General features: G+C 37.1%; 1 long non-coding RNA gene across 1 annotated transcript; it reads left to right on the top strand.

Annotated features, from left to right (window-relative positions):
- Positions 1–819: 819 nt before the first annotated feature.
- On the top strand, positions 820–22223 carry LOC118501866. Its single transcript, XR_004904528.1, has 3 exons — positions 820–831; positions 12761–12767; positions 22138–22223. It is a non-coding gene; the product is annotated as an uncharacterized LOC118501866 (long non-coding RNA).
- Positions 22224–22555: the final 332 nt, after the last annotated feature.

Below are 22555 nucleotides of genomic sequence, written 5' to 3'. Positions count from 1 at the left end.
AATTTTTTGAGATATTGTCTCTACAATTGCCATTATCTTCTGTATGTGATGTGACAAACTTGAGGTTGCATATTTAATGAACTTGAAATACTTTAGTTTAAAATATCTAGTTTAATTTTGCAGTGGGCAAGGAAACTTTGACCTTACAATGAATAGGTCAGAGTTGGCAAGAATTGTGCATGGTGGTTTTGGGATGCAGATTTCAGCTAATGGACCACATAATTAAGATGACCAATTGCTAATGCAGTTGGAGAAATTCCAAGAACTCTGATACAAAGCCTACCAATTACAGTGCATTTCCCACTACTCTTCAAGGGGATTAATGACGCTTTTCATTGGCTTTATTGAAATTCTTCAACAATTCATAATGGAAGAAATGGTATTATATCTACTTGTATGGCAAAGTACAGGAAATGAGAGAGACATAGCTCATCTCTAAATATGTATAAATAGTTTTATCTGATACTTCTTTATGTAATAGTACTTTCATAATTATATTTTATCTCACTGATATTAACTGCATAGAAATTAATTCACAATATATTGATCTTTTTGTGAAGGATTAATGGTATAAATAGAGGTGAAAGGCAGGAGATAACATACATAGATGAGTTCATTTTTTTAGATGTACAGTCTCAGTAAGTAATAAAGAGATTTTCTCATAATTAGAACACTTTGTTCCCCTTTATTTTCATTGTTAGATCTTTCCTGGGTGCTCTATAGGCGTTTTTGGAACCAGATTGAATTATCAATAAAACAGTCATAGTAAAATTTTATTTTGTTAGGCATCGTTCCAATGTTGACCTAAAATAGAAGTGTTTTAAATCTCCAGTGCTAGCCATTGTATATATTTAATTTGACTCAAAGTATGATAATTGAAAAAATAAATAAATCCTCTTTTCTTCAATTAGCTATAATTTGAAGCTATTATTTTTTATAATATTGTATAACTCTAAAAGAAGATTAAAATACATTTTGAGGAATGTCAAGATTTATAATATCTGGGTGGTCAGAACTTGATATTTATATTTTATTTTATTTTATATTATCATCTATATTTTTCTATATGTTTAAAGTATGTACAAACTTCTAAAATATTTATTATGTCTTATTTTTGTATTTTTTAAAAATATGAACAGTTCTGTAGTATCTTTTAAATAAATATCTTTGTGTTCATACAGTACTAAGTGGTGGGAATATAGCTATGTGTAAAAGCATACACAGATTGGTTTCCTTCAAGTTTTTCCTTGAAAATCTTACGGGAATCAACCAAGATAAAATAAACATATTTGAAAATCTATAGCTGAGTTCTCAAGAGAGTACAGGACATCTTCAAGTTCTGCTGCTTTCCCTTAAAACACAGAGGATTTAAAAGTGAAATAAAAATTACAAGACAATGTGAAATTGGGAGTATTTCTTGGGGCATGCACAGGAAACACCTGATAAAGCACCCAGCTGGAATTTGGGGAAATAATAGCTAAATGGGGATCAAGATATTTGGTCTTGGGCTTGTAAAGTAGGGGAAGTCAGGAGAATTTGCATAAAATTTTGCTTCTCCAAAGAGATATACCCTCAGTGATAGGGCAGGATGGAAGAATCTGCTGACCAGGTATGGGAACACATGAAAATATGTTTATTTTGGCCACCAGAGATAGATAGGGTAGTAAATTGGGTCCTTGGATGTGTGCCATAGGCTTGCCTCACTCCACCCTAATCCTTGGCTTCTGCTTTATATTACCTGGGTGGTCAGGGAATCTGGAAGATGAGAGGTGAAATCACGGTGCTCTCAACTTGTTGAGATGTCTTGTCTGTGGCAATAGACTACAAACTTCCACTCTGGAGGGAATCACCCTTAACCCAGACCCCTCATATTCTTCCATTGACTCAATTCAACCAAATACAAGCATACAGCTTAAAAAAATCAAATACATTTAGTAGAAAACAATTAACAAATTTAAACCCCATGGATATCAGTTATTGAAATCATTGCTTATAGAATATTAAATAAGAAAGGATAAAATATACATTTTAAAAAGTGACCAAAGTATAAGAAGATATAAAAAAATCAAATAGAGCTGAAAAAGAATGAATTGGAATTTCTTATTAGTCTAGAGACTAATGATTTGTATTAGACTGGGCTGTGCCATAGCAAAATGCAACCCTGAAAACAAATGTTCCTTTTGCTCACTTAATGTTATCCAAGAGTCAGTTGATTTTCTACGGTAACTATCTTCAATGAAGCAACTTAGATTAGATATCCAGGCTGATTGAATGCCATTCTCTGCTATCTCAACATAAGGTCCTCTTTTTGGCTAAGGCTAAGGGCCAGCTGAGACATAGCAAACAAGACCATCTGAGATTCTTCTTGGAAGTGACTCATATCATATGGGTTGAGAAATGTGGGGTAACACAGAATATATTCCTTCTCCACATTCCTAGAAAAGAAAAATATAATAATTTAAATCAAAAACCTCATTTGATGGGATAAATATGAGACTTAGAAGGAAAGATGAATCATAAACTGAAAGATCAATTATAAATTAATGTATTAACTTACTAATGTATTAAATAATATATTACCATATATAAATTAATAATAAGGTAAATTAAGTAAATGTACCACAGAGATGCTACCCTCTTAACAACTTAACATACAGCAGTGTTAGATGTATATATCATATTATACATTACATACTTTGTACTTATTTATCTTAGAACTGGAAATTTGTATCTTGACCTTCCTTTAATTTTCTCCCCCAACCATATAGGCCCTGTACTTGTAGTAACCACAATTCTGATTTCTTGTTCTGGGTTTGGGTTTTTGTTTATTAAATTCCCTGTATATGTGAGATCATATAGTATTTCTCCTCCTCTGTCTGACTTACTTTACTTAGTTTAATGCTTCCAAGGTCTGTCCATGTTGTTACAAGTGGTAGAATTTTCTTGTTATTTTATGGCTAAATAATATTCCATTACCCAACTTTTTTACCCATTAATCCACTGATGGTTACTTAGATTGTCCTCATGTCTTGGCTATTATAAATTGTACTATGACATAGGAGTATACATAACTTTTCAAATTAGTGTTTTTGTTTCTTTGGATATAGTCCCAGAAATGGAATTGTTGGATCATATGTAGTTCTTTGTTTTTTGTTTTGAATATTTATTACTTATTTTTAGTGTAACTTATTTAATTTTAAGTTTGTATAATTTATTTTAAATGATATTTTATTGATTATGCTATTACAGTTGTTCCAATTATTCCCTCCACTCAGTCCCCAACACTCCTTCAGGCAAATCCCACAATGTCATCCATGTCCATGGCTCATCCATATGAGTTCTTTGGCTACTCTATTTCCTATGCTGTCCTTTGCACCTGCATGACTATTGTGTAACTACCAATCTGTGTTTGTTAGTCCTTCACCTTTTTCACCCTTCCCCCCAATATCCCATGCAACCATAAAAATGTTCTCTGTATCTATGATTGTTTCTATTTGGCTTGTTTGTTTATTTTCTTTTTGTTTTTTTAGATTCAGTGTTGAGATATAGATATTGTTGCCATTGTATTGTTCATATTTTTGATCATCTACTTTTCTTAAAGAAGATCCTTTAACATTTCATATAATGCTCATTTGTAATGATAAATGCCTTTAGTTTTTTCTTGTCTGGGAAGCACTTTATCTATGGTCAATTCTAAATAATAGCTTTGCTGCATAGAGTAATTTTGGTTGTAGGTTCTTGATTTTCATATCTTTGAATATTTGTTGCCTGCAATCCCTTCTGGCCTGCAATGTTCCTTTTGAGAAATCAGCTGACAGTCATATGGGGGCTACTTTGTAGGTAACTAACTGCTTTTCTCTTGCTGCTTTTAAGATTCTCTATTTTTCTTTAACTTTGACATTTTAATTATGATGTGTCTGGGTGTGGGCCTCTTTGAATTCATCTTGTTCGGAACTTTCTGCACTTCCTGGACTTGTATGTCTACTTGCATTACCAAGTTAGGGAAGTTTTCTGTCATTATATTTTCAAATAGATTTACAATTTCTTTCTCTGTCTCTTCTCCTTCTGGACCCCCATGATGCCATGTTAGCATACTTGAAATTGTCCCAGAAGCTTCTTATACTATCCTCATTGTTTTGCATTCTTTTTTCTTCTTTCTGTTCTGATTGAGTATTTTTTGATTTCTTATATTCCAAAACACTGATTTGATTCATGGCTTTATTAACTTTACTGTTTGTTCCCTGTAAATAGTTCTTCATTTTAATTAGTGTATCCTTCATTTCTGACTGGTACTTTTTTATGGTTCCAATACCCTTTTTCATGCTGTTGAAGTTCTCACTAAGTTCATTGAGCATCCTTATAACCAGTGTTTTAAACTCTGCATCTAGTAGCTTGCTTGTGTTGTCTCCATTTTTTTTTTAGCTCTTTTTTCTGTTCTTTCATTTTGGCCATATTTCTTTGTCTCCTCATTTCTTTGAGCCTCATGTTGATGGTCTCCTTATATTTGTTTCTATGTGTTAGGTAGAGCTCATATAATCCAAACTTTGCAGAGTGGCCTAATGTAGTAGGTGTCCTGTAGGGTCCAGTGGAACAGCTTCCCCCATTACCCAAGCTGGGCACTCTAGTTTCTTCCATTGTGTGGGCTGTGTATACTCTCCTTTTGTTGCTCCCATTGTGTGGGCTGTGTATACCCTCCTTTTGTAGTTGAACCTTGTTTGCTGTTGGCACATCCACAGACATCCACCACCAGTGTTTTGTCTGGGGTCACACAGTGTAAACCACAAAGTGATCTGCAGATGGCTGCTACATGTACTGGACTTGGAGGTGCCCAGGCGAGGCCAAGTTGTGGAACAAGGCCAGCTGTTGCTCTTTCCAGGTTTGGGGCAACTTAGTGAGAGGTACAGGGCTCATTGATACCAGATGCTGGTAGTTTGAAATAATTTAGGAAAATCTGAAGCATAGGCCAAGACAAGCCATTTATGTGAAAAAGCCACTGAAAACAGCTTGGGTGGTCCCAAAAGCTGGGTGGGGCAGAGCCTCAGGGAATCACATGGGTGGGGCAAACAGTGTGAGCAATGTTCTTGGAGTCTCAGATATGGTGCTTGCTTGCCCTCTCTGTGTCTCTGTGGGTGGGGGGCTCAGAAAAGGGAGAGTGACCTTTGCTAGCAACTCTCTCTGTGAGAAAGCTGTCCCCCAATACTCACCCTGATGCAGGGCAATTCTGTTCCTCCCCATATGTCTCTGATGCCTTTTAATCTGCTGCCTCATGCTAGGGTTCAGAGGTAGTAAGTCCAAGTAAGTTTGTATGTGGGCCCTTTAAGAGGAACTGCCAGGAAGTCCAGCATTTTTATCTTCCACAGCCTAAATCCCTTCTGGTTTTTACAGCCAGAATTTATGGAGACTTCTCTTTCTGGCACTGGAACCCTGGGCTGGGAGTTTGGTGTGGGGCTGAGACCCTTTGCTCCTTAGAGTCCCCTGTCAATTTTTATCTACTACACATGGGTGTGGGGCCAGCCTGTTCCACATCTCCCCCACAAACCTACCAGTCACGATGTAGTTTCTTTTTTAATTCCATAGTTGTAGGATTTCCATTCACCTTGGTTTCTAATATTTCTGAATAATGGCTATTCTAGAGTGTAGTTGTAATGTTGATGTGGTTGTGTATGGAAGTCAGCTGTGTTTACTTACACCACCATCTTGACCTCTCCCTAAGTTTGTATATCTGTAGTTCTATTTTTTAATTTTTGAGGATCCTCCATGTTGTTTTCCATAGTGGCTGCACTTACTTATCACCTCACCAACATTACAGAAGTGTTTCCTTTCTTCATATTCTTTCTTTCTAGTGTTTGTTAGTTCTTGTCTTTTTGATGATGGTCATTCTCACAGGTACAAGATGATATTGTGTTTTAAATTTATGTTTCCATATGACTAGTGATATTGAGCATCTTTTCATGTAATATTTTCTATTCGTATATCTTTGGAGAAATCTTTATTTAGATCCTTTGCCCATTTTTAGTTGGGGTATTTCATTATATATTTTTTACTATATATGAGTTCATTATATATGCCGGATTTAGCTCTTTATCAGATCTATGGCCTGTATTTTTTCCCCATTCCATAGGCTGTTTGTTTATTTTGTTGATAGTTTCTTTTGCTGAGCAGAAGCTTTTTATTTGATCTAGTCCCACTTTTTAAATTTTTTATTTTATTGAGAAGGTTTATCACTTCCACTGTGACAGTAAGGCAAAGGGTACAACAGTTTGTGGGGTTGAGATGTGGGAGGGTTATTTTGAGAAGGTGAGAAAGTTTTTACCTGATGGTTCTTATCTGCTGCATAAAGTGGTTGAGTTCCTTTGGTGCATCTGCTGAGGGAAGACAGAAAGGATAGGGGCATGAAAAGAGGGTAAGGGATTGAAACAACTGTGGTGAGGAATGAATGAAGGACCTTAAAATAAACACATGCACTACCCAAATTATTCTTACAGCAACCCTTCTGACAAAATTCTGTTCCCAAGATACTGCCCATCTTTATACACTCCTTCAAAATCAAGTTCTTGGAAAGAATAGACTGCACTTCTTGCTCTCTCTTCTGTTTTCTCTTTCCTTTATCATCTATTTCACCAAACCTTCCTTATATGAGCCATGACTGACCTCTTTAGGCAAAATAGTAATGCACCCACTTCAGCTTTCACAATAAATGTCACTGTTAGACTCTGTTCTTTGAACTCATCCTACTCTTTTGTTTCAAGAACTGCTCTTCTTTGCTCATCTTGTTTCTTTAGCCACTGATTCTCACTTTTTTATTTACTGGCATTTAAAATATTGATTGGTGGCAATGCTCTGCTCGGAGACATTCCCCTTCTGTCCTCACCTCTTATCCCCTATCCCTCCCCTCCCTTTTCCATGTTAGGTATTTTTAAAACTTAACTTACTTATAAAAATTGGAGAATTCCTTTTTTACTTTTCTTGATTCTTTAAAGTCTTATGAATAAAAACATTGCTAATAATTTTATGATTTGAAATTTCTTCTCATAAAATAAATTTTTGCTGAAAATGAATTTTTTTGTTTTCTAGAACTCTTAAATTACTGGGTATTGCCAATGTTCTTGTTTTTGTGCTCTCTTCTTCCTTGCTCTACAAATTTTCAATTAATTTAAATTGGCCCTGGTTGGTGTGGCTCAGTGGATTAATCACCATCCTGCAAACCAAGAGGTCTCTGTTTCAAGCCCCAGTCAGGGTACATGCCTGGGGTTATAGGCGAGGTCCCCAGTGGGGGGTGCACAAGAGACAGCCACACACTGACATTTCTTTCCCTTTCTCCCTCCCTCCCCCCTCTCTAAAAATAAATAAAATCTTTTAAAAATTAAGTTAAATTGTTAGAATGAGTTACATATCACATCCATTGTGCTAAGTACATTTTTATTGTCCCTTTCTCCCCTCCCCTTACTGAAATTACTATTACCACATAACTTTACAACCCTCAAGACAGGTCTTTCAAAACAGTGCCTTACTTAAAGCCACAATATCCAGGAATCCTCATGAAAATCATTGCTCTTTGCTTTAGAAATGCTCTCTTTAGACTCTAAATATCTTCTTCTTTTTATTAGCTCATATCTTTACTAATGTTTTAGCTAGTTATTGAGGTAACTGAATTTCAAGTTGTTTTATTATGTTCTGTAATACTATGGGGAGATACTGTAAATGCTGTAATACTTATTAATATTAGTAACTGGTGATGCTTCACAGGTCAGTTGCTGAAGTAAGCCTAGTCATGGGTTCAAAAATGTAAAATGATCAAATATTGCACAGTGGGAGATCCTGGTTTCCTTCCTTTGTTCCTTATTGAATAAGTTGACTGATCTTCATATTGTTTCTTTCAAATTATGAACTAGATGCTTTGCATTTATTTAGATCTCAGCTACATCTAAGGATATTTGCCTTCCAAAATTACAATGGTATAGAATTACTTAGTAATATGTGTCTTAATAGTTCAACTTGTCCTGACAATGTGCAATGCAAACTTTCCTTTGGCAGCAATGAGTTAAAGATGATGGCTGAGTAGATGGAAGCTGAGTCTACCTGCTCTTGTCCCAACTTGGATTCTTGGCTGATCTTCCAAAAAATAACCTGAACAATCAACAAAATCTTAGCTGATAGGAAGTTTCAGAGCCAAGATGTACAGAGGACACTTCACAACAGATAGTAAGGATATTTTATAACTTGAAGGGGAAGTGCTCTGTGCATGGTGCCTGCAGCAGTGGAGAGACTATTCAGAAATCACAGGCTTGTGGCTCCCTCCCCTCCCAGGGCAGGGGGCCCCATTCCCATGCAAGGAACTCCCATACCCTGGCTGGGAGTTACTTGGGAAGATATATGGATTTGGAGAGATCCAAACTACACACATAGAGTGCAGAGCATTTTTATACAGTTAGTACTAAATGCCAGCTGGGAGAGTACCAGAGAGAAAGGGACTCCATTTCCCAAAATGATCAGGGGCCACATCTGGGTCAGGTGGAGGCAGGCTTCGGCCAGCCATGACCATGAGAAACACTTGACTTTTTGGGGAGGTGATGTGCATGGAGAACTGGACAATGACTCGATATGGTACTGCAGTGAGAGTGCCACAGAGAGACTTTTAAAAAGGGGAGCTGATGTGTGCTGGGCAGGGACTCCACATGCAGCTGCCCTGCCAGCAAAGGGACAAGAATGAAAGTGCAGTTTGCTCCCACTGAATACAGCTGGGCAGGGAGATCAGAAAGTTACACAGCAAAGAAATTTCTGGGTCCCAGCCCAGCACAGTTAGCAAGCAGGAGACTATATAAAATGGAGAGTTTAGGACTTCATCGTCTGCAAGGCAAGAGTTGAACACAGATTATTTACAGTCAGACAGAACCCCCTTCCCCAGCAGAGTTCAAACCTCTGGGAAGGGACAATTGTACTCAGCCCCCACCTCCCGCAGCACTGCAAGTGCTGCATCCAATAGGGAAGCTCTGCAAAACAGTCAGGACAGGCTCAGGGACCTCCTGCAGGGTGCATATCAGCAGGAGAAAGACAGAAAGAGAAATTCCAAAAGGACTATTTTGAATTTCTTTCTGGGAGACAAAATACCCTGGTTCTTAGGGTCCTATTCCACTGAGGCCACCAAGGCAGGGAGATCAAAAATTGATGCAGCAAGAGGTAATCAGGGCCCCACCCAGCCTTGGCTAACACACAGAGCTGCCCTCAATACCAATCAGGAAAGGGCTGACCCTCTTACATAGATTGAAATGGACAGCTAGTTTATCAGAAACTATACATTATTGGAAATAAGCTGGGACAGAACAAGATGGGTAGTACAGGGACAGGGGAACACACCCATAATTTTCCCAGAAGACTGAAGAGCACCTGCCAGGGAAAACCAGGTGTTCCATCCTCCCTGTTGCAATAAAAGCCCCTTCTATAGGCAGGTGAAGGTGGTGCATGCAAGTACTGCCAGAAGTTGGATGACCCACCCCTGGACCTTGAGCTGAAAAGTAGCTGGAGGTGGATCCAGAAGGGGGAGACAGAAGGCAAACACCAAACTGTGTTGAGATGAATAAAAATTACACCTCATTCTTCTCTAGTATATGCATTATTTATTCTCTCATATAGCCTTAACATTTTTTCTTTTTCTTCAATTATATTCCAACTAATTCACTATTTTTGTCTTATTTTTAATTTATATTTTCATATTTTATTTCATTTTTATTTCAAATCTCACATTGTACCCTTTCCTTGTCTTACTGCATTTTTCCTCCTTCCTACCCTTTATTTTCATTTTAATATTATTTCACCCTTTCTATGACTCGTTCCTATTTCTCATTATTTATCCTCCCTCTATTCCTTCAAAATCATTTTTATTTCCTTTATTCATCTCAATTATTTTCCATTTCTTATAATATTCTTATTTTATTTCTACCTTTATTAGTCATTGCTTGTTTGTTGTAGATATCATGGTTATTGCTGTTTTCCTTAAATTTTTATTCCTATCTCTTTACTATTTTGTCATTTTAGATCTTATAAGTTACTCTCCCTCTGTCTTACTTCATTTTGCCTTTCTCTTGCCCTTGCTTATTTGAGTTTGAAATTTCATTTTTTCCTTTTATTATCCTGGATTCTATTCCTTACTCTGATTAATTCTGCTCCCTCTATCCTCTCAAAATCATTTTCCTTTTTTTTTAATTGTTGTTCGAGTACAGTTGTCTCCATTTTCCACCAAAAACTCCTCCCCACCCCAGCCATCCCCACCTCCCACTCCTGATCCCATCCCCTCTTGGTTTGGTCCATGTGTCCTGCAGAGAGGTTCCTGAAAACGCTTCCTCTTTATATCCCCACTAGCCTACCTCCTCCCCTCTGGTTACTGTCAGTTTGTTCTTAATTTCAATGTCTCTAGTTATATTTTGCTTGCTTTGTTTTGTTGATTAGGTTCCACTTAAAGGTGAGATCATATGGTATTTGTCTTTCACTGTCTGGCTTATTTCACTAAATACAAAATCATTTTTCTTATTCTAGATACCACATATTCTTTTTTGTCTTTCTTATAATATTCCTATTGTCTTTCCACCTTTATTCATCTTTGCTAATCCATTGTTGTTATTGACCCTGGTGTGGTTTTTCTTCAATTTTCTTCCTATCAGTTTCCTAATTTTTTAATTGTACTTATGTTTTAAATTTTATATTCTTCCTTTCTTCACATTGTTTCTATTTCCTACTCATCATTTCTCCTCCTTCTACCCTCTCAAAAACATTTTTCTTTCCTTTAGTCATCCCATATTCTCTTTTCTTAGTTTGTAAAATTTTTAATCCCTTTCCACCTTTACTAACCTTTTCTCATTTGCCGTTGATATTACTGATGTAATGGGAGGTATTTTGCTGGCATGGGCTTGATTTTCTGGATAGTTCTGCTTTGTTCTGTAAGCACCTGTACTATAGCATACAAGACTTAGTGGGGTTATAATTCTCAATCAGCCAGCTGGAGAAGAGAACCCAATGAATGAGCCATCAATAATAAAAATCCCAGTACAATAAGAGAGCCCACATAAACTTAAAGGGGATTCCTAGAGCATCTAGCTCAAGAGATTAAAGATACTGTACCACTGAGTCCCACAGAACTCCTACCACAGAAGGCCACCTGACAAAAACAGAGTCACAGCAGAGCAATCTGATATGCAGAAACAAACAAAAAATGTTACCTAAAATGGGGAGACAAAAAAAAAAACAATTAAAAGGAAAGGAAGAATCCCCAGAAATGGAGTTAAATGAAACCGAAGCAAGCAATCTATTAGACATAGAGTTGAAAATAATGGTTATGAGGTTGTTCAAGGAGCTCAGTGAGAACAACAAGGAAGCTTAAGAGAGCTACAAGGAACATAGTGGGAACTATATCAGCATGAAAAAAAAAAAAAAACCATAGAAACTATGAGTAAGAACCAGGTGGAAATGAAGAATATAATATCTGAAATGAAGGATATACTAGAAGGAATTAAAATCAGACTAGATAAAGCAGAGGACCAAATCAGTGACCTGGAAGACAAGGTAGAAAAAACACTCACTCAGTCAGAACAACAAAACAAACAAAAGACTGAAAAAGAAAAAGGAGAGTTTAAGGAAGTTACAGGACAACATGAAACATAACAACAATTGCATCATAGGAGTGCCAGAGGGAGAAGAAAAAGAGCAAGGGATAGAAAACTGGTTTGAAAAATTAATGACAACTTCCCTAACTTGGTGAGGAAAATAATCAAACATGCTCAGGAAGCATGGAGTGTCTCAATAAAGATGAACCCAAATAGGCCCACTCCAAGACACATCACAATTAAAATGACAAAATTTAAAGACAAAGAGAATCTTAAAAGCAGCAAGGGAGAAACCACTGGCAATGTACAAGATAGCTTTGATAAAGCTATCAACTGATTTCTCAACAGAAAAACTACATGCCAGAATGGACTGGAATGTAATACTCCAGGTAATGAAAAGGGAAGGAGAAGAAAAAGAAGAAGAAGAAGAAGAAGAAGAAGAAGAAGAAGAAGGAAGAGGAAGAGGAGGGGGAGGAGGAGGAAAGGAGGGAGAAGCGGGGGGGAGGAGGAGGAGGGGCAGGAGGAAAAAGAAACAGAGAGATAGAGAAGAATGAAGATATGAAGGGGGAAATGGCAATGATCAAGTACCTATTAATAACCTTCAATGTGAGTTGATTAAATGCTCCAATCAAAAGTTATAAGATAGTTGAGTCAATAAGATAACACAATCCACACATATGCTGTCTACAAGAGAACAGCCTCAGAACAAAAGAGCCTTAAAGGCTGACAGTGTAGGGAAAGAAAAATATTCCAAGAAAATGGATGTAAAAACAAAAAAACAAATAAACAAAAAAACCCTTGGGTACTTATATCAGACAAAATATACTTCAAAACAAAAGCCATAACAAGAAACAAAGGTCACTACATAATACTTAACTGTTCACCGCAACAAGAGGATATAACCCTTGTAAGCATATATGTACCCAACATCATGTGCAACATCATAGCACAATTTACAGGAGCACCTAAATACATAAGAAAAATCTGGGAGGACTTCAAGGAAGAGATTGACAACAATACAGTCATCATAGGGGATTTTAACACCCTATTGTCAACAACGGATAGATCTTCCAAACAAAGATCAACCAACAAGAATATTGTGGCATTGAATGACACACTATATCAAATAGACTTAGTTGATATCTGCAGAACATTTCACCTCAAAGAAAGAAAGTATACACTCTTTTCAAATTTACAGAGATCATTTTCAACATTTAATCACATGATAGGACACAAAACAAGCCTTTACAAATTCAGAAAATTGAAATCACATAAAACATCTTTTCAGATCATAATGGCTTAAAATTAGAAACCAATCCAAGGAAAAAACTAAAAAATATTCAAATGCATGGAGACCGAATAAAATGTTATTAAACAATAAACAAGTTAACAATGAGATCAAGAAAGAAATCAAAAAGTACCTGGAAACAAATGAATATGAGCTCACAATAACTAAAAACCTATGGGACACAAAGAAGACAGTCCTGAGAAGGAAGTTCATAGCAATATAGGCCTACGTAAAAAGACAGAAAAATCTCAAATAAACAACTTAACCTTATATATAAAAGAACCAGAGGAACAACAAACAAAGCTCAGAGCAAGTAGAAGGAAAGAAATAATCAAGATCAGAGCAGAATTAAGTAATATAGATACTAAAAAACAATAAAAATAATCAATGAATCCAGGAGGTGGTTCTTAGAAAATATAAACAAAATTGACAAACCTTTAACCAGACTCATCAAAAAAAGGGCAGGGGGCAGAGGACCCAAATAAATAAAATCAGAAATGAAAGAGGAGAAGTAACAACTGATAACACAGAAATACAAAGGATTGTGAGAAATTACTATGAACAACTATATACTAAAAAGTTGGACGACCTACATAAAATCAACAAATTTCTAGAAGCATAAAATCACCCAAAGCTGAATCAAGAAGGAGCGGAAAACCTGAAGAGACCAATAACAACTAGCAGTATTGAAGCAGTAAACAAAACATTCCCAGCACACAAAAGCCCTGGGTTGAATGGCTTCACGTGTGAATTTTAACAAACATTCAAAGAAGAGCTAACACATATCCTTCTCAAACCATTTCAAAAAATTCAAGAAGAGGGAAGACTCCAGAATTCCTTTTATGAGGCCAGAATTATATTAATTCCAAAACCAGGTAAAGATATAACAAGAAAGAAAATTATAGGCCATTATCTCTGATCAACATAGATACTAAAATCCTCAACAAAATATTGGCTATCTAGATCCAGCAATGCACTAAACAGATTGTATACCAGAGCTAAGTAAGATTTATCTGAGGGATGCAAGGATGGTATAACATTTGAGAATCAATAAATACAATACATCATATAAACACAAGGAAAGACAAAAACCTCGTGATCACAGGGAGTGCAAACTGGTGCAGACATGGTAAAAAACAGTATAGAATTTCCTCAGATAACTATAAATGGAACTGCCTTTTGATCCAGCAATACCACTGCTGGGATTATACCCTAAGAATCCTGAAACACCAATTCAAAAGAACCTATGAACCCCAATGTTCATAGCAGCACAATTTACAATAGTCAAGTGCTGGAAGCAACCTAAATGCCCACCAGTAAATGAGTGGATCAAAAAACAGTGGTAAATTACACAATGGAATACTATTCAGCGGAAAGAAAGAATGAAGTCATACCCTTTGTGACAGCATGGATGGAACTAGAGAGCATTATGCTAAGTGAAATAAGCCAGGTGGCGAAAGACAAATACCATATGATCTCACATTTAACTGGAACCTAATCAACAAAACAAACAAGCAAGCAAAATATAACCAAAAACCTTTAATTAAAGAACAAGCTGAGAGTAACCAGAGGTGAGAAGGGAGAGGGATAATGGGAGAAAATTGGGGAAGTTCCATCAAGGAACATATATAAAGGACACATGGACAAAGCCAAAGGGGGCAGGTTCAAGGGTGGGAGGTGGGGATGGGTGGGGTGGGGGGCCCAGATGGGATGATAATGGAGACAATGGTACTTGAACAACAATAAAAAAATACCTCATGATCATATCAATATATACTGAAAAAGCATTTGATAAAATCCAACACCCATTATGATGAAAAAAACACTCAACAAAGTGGGAATAGAGGGAGCATACCTTAACATAATAAAGGCTATATACAAGAAACCTGCTGCTAACATACTCACTCAACAGGCAAAAATTAAAAGTGTTTCCCTTAAGATCAGGAACAAGACAAGGGTGCCCACTATCACCACTCTTGCCACAATTATTATCCACATACACACAAAAAAGAAATAATAGGTATCCAAATTGGATAGGATAAAGGAAAACTGTGATTCTCAGACAAATGATAATATACATAGAACACCCTATAGTCTCCACTGAAAAACTACTCAAAATAAGAGTGATTTTGGCAAAGTAGCAAGATACAAAGGTAATATTCAGAAATTGATGGCATTTTTGTACACCAACAATGAATTATCAGAAAAAAACTAAGGAAAAAATCCCATTTATTCTAGCAACAAGAAATATAAAGTACCTAAGAATAAATTTAAGCAAGGATGTAAAACTCCTGTCATTAGATAATTATAGAACACTGAGAAATAGAGAAAGGTACAAATAAATGGAAGTATATACTGCATTCATAGATTAGAAGAACTAACATAATTAAAATGTCCATATTATCCAAAACAATCTATTGACTCAGCACAACTCCTGTTAAAATACCAATGATACATCTCTTAGATCTAGAACAAATATTCCAACAATTTATATGGAGCCAAAAAACACCCCAAATAGACTCAGCAATCCTAAGAAAGAACAAAGTTAGAGGGAATCACAATGTCTGATGTTAAATTATATTTCAAGGCCACTGTAATCAAGACAGTCTGGTAGTGTTATAAGAACAGACACATAGATCAATGACACAGAATATAAAGCCCAGAAATAAACCTGTGTCTCTATGGTCAATCAATATTTGACAAAGGCAGCAGAAGCATAAAATGGAGTAAAAATAACCTCTTCAACAAATGGTGTTGGAGATCTGGACAGCTACAGGCAAAAAATGAAACTCAACCACCAACTTACACCATATACAAGAATAAACTCAAGATGGGTAAAATACTTAAATATAAGTCATGATATCATAAAAGTCCTAGAGGAGAACATAGGCAGGGAAATCTAAGATATTCCATGCAGCAATATTTTCACTGATATGTCCCTTAGAGAAAGGGACATAAAGGAAAATGCAAACAAATGGGACTTCATCAAAATAAGAAGCGTCTGGGTGGCTAAAAAAACCATCATCAAAATGAAAGGGGAACCAACTGTGTGGGAGAGCATATTTTCCAATAATACATTGGACAAGGGTTTAATATCCAAGATATATAAAGAACTCACATGACTCCACTCCAGGAAGACAAACAACTCAATTTAAAAAATGGGCAAAGGACCTGAACAGACACTTCTCCAATAAGGACATACAGATGGCCCACAGACATATGAAAAGAGTTCACTGTCACTAGCCATGAGAGAGATGCAAATTAAAAGTACAATGAGATACATCACCTCACACCTCTCAGAATGGCCATCATTACTAAATCAATAAACAACCAGTGCTGGCAAGGATGTGGAGAAAAGGGAACCCTAGGGCACTCTTGGTGGGAATACAGACTGATACAGCCACTATGGAAAACAGTATGGAATTTCCTCAAAATATTAAAAATTGAACTTCCTGTTGACCCAGTAATTCTGTTATTGGGATTATATACTAAGAGTCCTGAAACACCAATTCCAAAGAACTTATGCACACTTATGTTCAAAGCAGTGATATTTACAATAACCAAGTATTGAAAACAGCCCAAGTGCTTGTCAGTAGATGAGTGAATTAAAATCTGCTGAATTTATATAATGGAATGGTATTTAGCAGAAAGAAAAAATGAAGTCCTACATTTTGCAACAGCATGAATGGAACTGGAGTGCATTATGCTAAATGAAATAAACCAGTGAGCAAAAGACAAATGCCATATGACCTACTTGTAGCTGGAATCTAGTGAACAAAATAAACTAATGAGAAAAATAAAACCAGAGACATTGACATATGGAACAGACTGATTTTAATAGGAGGCAAGGCAGAAAGTAGAGAATGGTGGAAGGAAGGAGAGGGGACTAGTCAAATAACATGTATGAATGACTCTTGGGCATGGACAACAGAGACGGGATTAACTGTGGGAGAGAGGGATGTGTTACGTAGAGGGGGCAAAAGGGAAAAATTTGGGCAACTGTAATAGAATAAGTAATAAAAATAAAGTATAAAAAAGGCAATAATAAGTTTTTAAAAATCCAAAAAACAAAAAATGAACCAAAACTTTTCTTTGGGACTAAACTGAAAAACCCCAGTTGCTTCTAAAGATGTTTAGCCAACACATAATGAGAAGAATAATTCAAGTAAATGGGACTGAGTTTCATAGAGCAAAGGAAAATAAAAGCAAAAATAATTTTAATAAGGAAATTAGTTGGTACTATATTTCAGCTTTTACAATCTTATTTATTAGATCATCTTTTTATTATTCCCAATTAAATCATTATTATTATTATTTTGTTTGTTGGGGAAAGGGGCATTAAATTTCTTTCATGAAACCACCACCCAAATTACCCTTCTTTCCTAGAATAAGCATAACTGATATCAGATATTACTTTGTTTTAAAGGGAATATATGATATCACTGATACTATATTCCACTAATATGATGGAAGAATTTTGAATGTTATCAAAGAAAAGGTTTAGTTTTACATATTTATATGTATAAATGTACATGAGGCCTGTCCAGAAAGTATCCAGCCACATAATATGTAAAATAGAGACATATATTGAAGAACATACAAGATACAAGAAGCATTGTACAAAGAACAATGATGCCTAAGTCCCCTTCAAAGCAGGCACCTTGAGACCTCACACAGTTCTCCCAATCTCCATCAGCTGTCCCATTGTATTTTACTGAATCTCATTGATGGTCTGAAATCTCTTCCCTTTCAAAGGCAATTTTAGTTTAGGGAAAAGCCAAAATGCCCACCTGCCTGCAGTGAGCATGAAACGCTGTGGATGGTTCATCAAAACACGAGAAAAACATACACAGAGACAACCAGGTCCTGTGGGGGAATCGGGACAGAGTGGCCACCCTCTCTCAAGTGGGGAGAGTGCCCTGCCCCCCTGCACAAGCAGGGTTTTATTCTTGAATACCAATATAGTTTGCAAATTACAAGTAGTTAGCTTTTGAAAGGTGCTGGCAGATTTCCTACTGGGATCCTAAGCCAGAGATTTTGGGGTTTTATCATTTAAAAAGACTACAGGACTTAGAGCTTAGTTCTGTTTCCTGCTCGTGACTTCATATTCTAATTAAAGAGCATCCTCCAGCAAGCAGATTTCACAGGGTCTTTCATATTCTATGTCTTAGGCCTAATTACCCCGGGGGTCCGCTGTTTCTGGTCTGTACTGTACCGCCCTTGTTATTTCCAATGGGCCTGAGTTGGGCAGAGGAGACAAAGGCATCTGGGAGACTTGGATTTCTCAAGGACTCAGGCATTGGCAAAGCTGAAGGGGCAGGGGTTGATGTCGATCACCCCATTATTTCTACAGCCCTGTGAGTCTTGTCCCTGTCATTCCTTCGTGAACACGTCTGTCTTAGATTCATTCTCTATCCAAGAGAATTGTTACCTGCCATTGACTGCCATTCAAGCATGAAAAGGATGAGGCATATGAACAGGCAGCATTCATGCCAGGGAAATAAGTTTTGTCTCCTTCGAGGCTCCTGGTCCAGAGGCCTCTTACTCAGCCATAGTTATAGGCAGTTACAGATTCCTGAAACCAGGTAGGGCAGTCCTCAACACTATAGGGGGTCTGAGTCACCTGGGTGATTTGATGTTTTGCCAAAAATCTCTGCAGGAGATGTGAAGTATGAGCAGGTGCATTGTTGTGATGAAGCTGCCAATCACCAGTTGCCCATAACCACAGCCATTTTCATTGTATTATAATCTCTCAACTGAAAAAGAACATTGAGGTAGTAGTCCTTATTGTTTGGAGGGTTATACTTGTGGTGGAAAGCACCTTCCAATAAAAAAACACAGTTAACATTATTTTGATTTTGCTTTACTAAACCTGGTATAGGTTTAGTAAAGTTGCAGCAAAGTGTGGAAAATCGGACAACTTCCATTGGGATGACTGGGCCTTTGTTTCTGGAGCATAACTGCAGAGCCACGATTCAAGTCTGGTTATAACCTTTTTGAGGGAATATGGTTCATTGGTAGCAGTTTGAGTCAAGTCATTAGTAATTGCAGCACGATGTTCCTCCTGCTCTGATAGCAGAAGCTGTGGAATGAATTTTGCCATGACATGTTTCATGTCAAGATCCTGTATCAAAATCTTGGGTACAGTAATTTTTGGAATCCCCCCAGGTCAGCTTCTAGTTCTTACACTGTCGCTGATCTTTGTTTACTGCAGCCCATACACATTCAACATTCTCAGGTGTTCTGCTTGTTGCAGACCTTCCAGATCATTTTCAACAAGTTCTTGACCATCTTTGAAGTGTTTGTGCCACATTTTATTTGTGCTGCACTTATTGCATCATCCCCAAAAGCCTTGTGAATCATCTAAATTGTTTCTATGGAGGAATGTTCAAGCTTAATGTAAAATTTTATGCAGATTCATTGCTCTACTTGCTCAGTCATTTTGAATGTGACATCCACACATTGCACATGCTCACTCAATGGCATCTACTGCTCCCATTGAATTCATTGTTCTCACCTGCTCATTTTAGTACACTTTTCTTGTCTTCCATGTTACATCTATGTTGTGCAAACCATTCTCATATTAATAATGGCTGGACTTTTTCTGGATGTATCTCATATAAATATATATATATATATATATATATATATATATACATACACACACATATATGTCTTTTGTTTCTTAATATGTGTATGCACACACATTGGTATTGTTATATTCCCTGCCTCTAATTATTATGTGTGTATTTTTTCTAATCATGTAGAAAGAAAAGTCATTTTGTTTTGTATAAGCTAGAATACAAAATATTGTTATAGCCCATGTAAACTATTTTCTGTTTACTGTTATATTCAAATGTCTATAGACTGTTTAGTCTATATCATTGATTCTAAATTCTAAGATACTCATTTCTCCTTTTTACATTTAACATTTCTGAAATAAGAATGCACATTATACTAAGTGACCTATCATAATTCAGTTGTTAACATTTTTTTCTTTCTAGGTTGTTCAAAATATCATTATACTGTGAGGCTCAAAAGTTCTTTTAGAGTCTTTTGTTTCTTAATAAGCAGCTGAAAATTAATATCTTAAAAGGCATATTTAGAGATGGCAAAACTTTGGTCCCCCTCAATGCTAATATACCTTTCACAATAATTAGTGACAGATGGAATGAACTGTTGAGTGCTGAGACCACCTCTCAGAGGGCAGCATACTTTGGCTGAGACTGCCTGCTACCCTGCAACTTAGTTTTCCTCTTTTTCAAAATTTTGGGTAGACCTATAGCTACAAAGCTAAATTTTGCCAGACCACCTTATTGTATTGATTTACTAGGGTTGCTATAAGGAAATACTACAAACTGAGCAGTTTGAACAATGAAACTTCCTTGTTTCACAGCTTTCGTGGTTAGATGTCCAAGAACAAAGTGTCATGTGGGCCATGATCTCACTGAAAGTGCCAAAAAGATCTGCTCCAGGCTTTTACTCAGCACCTGCTAGTTTCTTGGCTTATGGCAACTTAATTCTAATCATCACTTGGCCTTGCTCTCCTGGTGCTCTCACCTGTCTCTGCATGGCATGCATAGGACTTTGGCCATATGGAACCATGGGCCCATCCTTCTCAGTGCAACTGCATTTCAACTAATTTTACCTTCAAGGGCCCTATTTCTAAACAGTGTTATATTATGAGGTATGGAGGATTATAATGTCAACATATGAATTTAGAGGGACACAGTTTAACCCATGACAGTGACTACATTTGTTACAGGTACAGTTTGTGTGCCCAGTACCTCAAAAAAAATCAATACTTAATACATCAGAGTTTGGAGTAAAGAAATGTTTATTTTATTGATTGAGAAGACCCAGCCTAAGAAGATGGGGTGCCTTATGGCCTCTGCAAAGTCATGTTAAGAGAGGCTAGTGTTCTATTATTACCAAGAGAAGAGGCAGGAGGTAGGTGTGGGCTAGACAGATGACTAGACAGCTAGGCATCAAAAGAGATTCAAAGAACAGCTCAAAATTTCTAAATTTCTTTCTCGTGGTTAGTCTGTAGACCCTCACTGAGTGTGGTTCTGGAGACCCTTGTAAATCTTTGAAAAACAGCCATTACTTTGTGCATATTTCCCCATCTTTTGGGGAAAGATGCCCTCTGACCAGGGGCTGCTGGAGTCTCACACAAAATCCCTCTAGTTGATTAGCGTATCTGAGGCAAAAGCTATTAGCCTGAAGGTCATGGGAGACATGCAGGCTAGAGTTAAGATAGAGTGAGCATTTCACTCTGTTGCATGTTTCAGTCAGCAAATGTAGCACCTTATGGTGCTTTCCTTAAGACACGGTCTGTATGTATTCTGATTATTTTTCCATCATGCTCCCGGGAAGAGAGATATTGCCTTTGAGTGTGAAGATAAAAATTACTGCCCAAGAAAAGTTACTGCCCAAGTGTTAAGAGTAGTGACCTGGGTGGAGCATGGGTTCCTAAAAGCTTTGTAGAGAACAACTTTCTTGCAGCCCTGGGTTTAAGTCACTATCATGATGAAGTTTTCTGCTTTTCTTAGTCAAACTTAAATTGATTTGCTATAATATATTAACTTTTCCAAGATCAATTAGAATCTTTGCTTTACAACTAACTAGCTGTGGGTCACTCACATGTGTCTTGAACTTTATATAAGCCTCATTTTCTTATTTGTAATAAGACATTAATCATATAAACTTTCATATTGGTATTAAAATTTCTACTGCATGCACAGCACTTACCATAGTACTGACACATACTAGGTAGCTGTTGTTGATATTTTCATTTGAGTAGATTAGAATAAATATTAAGGAGCTCTCAATTCCTTACATTTATTATTTTATTGAAACGATATTGTAAATTCTGGGAAGGAATAGATGTTACCAACTCCAAGAGTATTCACACATTCATGTATTCATTCAACAAAACTTTATTCCATAATTTCCATGTACCAGCACTGTATTAGGCAATGGATATGGGAAGAGTAAACATGCTCAGAATAGTCCCCATTTCCACCTCCCGGAGGCTTACACTCTAGTTGAGTATAAAAGTGACAGAAGAAAAGTAATATTGGTGATGGTGGTGATGTTACACACAAGACCTCATGTACCTTGGAATATGTTAGTCATGTAAATGTGGAGATGTGAAGGGAAAGGCAACCTGCTTGAGAGAATCCACCTGGGCGATGGGTATGATGGTATGCAAAGCCTCAGAACCACTGTCACTCAATGAATGTTGCTTGCCAGTGTTACAGGGTGCGGCCAAGAGGGGGGACCTCAAATGGGCATTTGAAATGGGGTCCAGAACTCAAGGTGTCCAGGAGATTTTAGGATGTCCTCACTGCCCACCCCCCAGGGTGTGGGTTGGGGGAAGGGACAAAATGGAACAGGGCCTTTGAGAGCTGTTTCGCATAGCAACAGCCTTGCAGCTAACCTCTGGTGTGGTCATTTAACATATCTATAACCTTTGGCTGGTAGTTTAGATATGTTAAATAGCTATGGCCATGCTCAAGGCCAGGGTGGTGGAAAGGGACCTCCCCCCAAGATGGGACTGGGAGGCAGGTCCCCCAAGTTACAGCGCCGGCGTGGGAGCTCGGAGATGATTGGCTCCAGGACATGGGGCCACACCTGCCCAGACTCATGATGGCAGTCCAGTAAAGCTGGA

Source organism: Phyllostomus discolor, chromosome 7 (genome assembly GCF_004126475.2).
Source record: "Phyllostomus discolor isolate MPI-MPIP mPhyDis1 chromosome 7, mPhyDis1.pri.v3, whole genome shotgun sequence".
NCBI classification, from domain to species: Eukaryota; Metazoa; Chordata; class Mammalia; order Chiroptera; family Phyllostomidae; genus Phyllostomus; species Phyllostomus discolor.
This window is presented reverse-complemented; position numbering and strand designations above follow the sequence as displayed.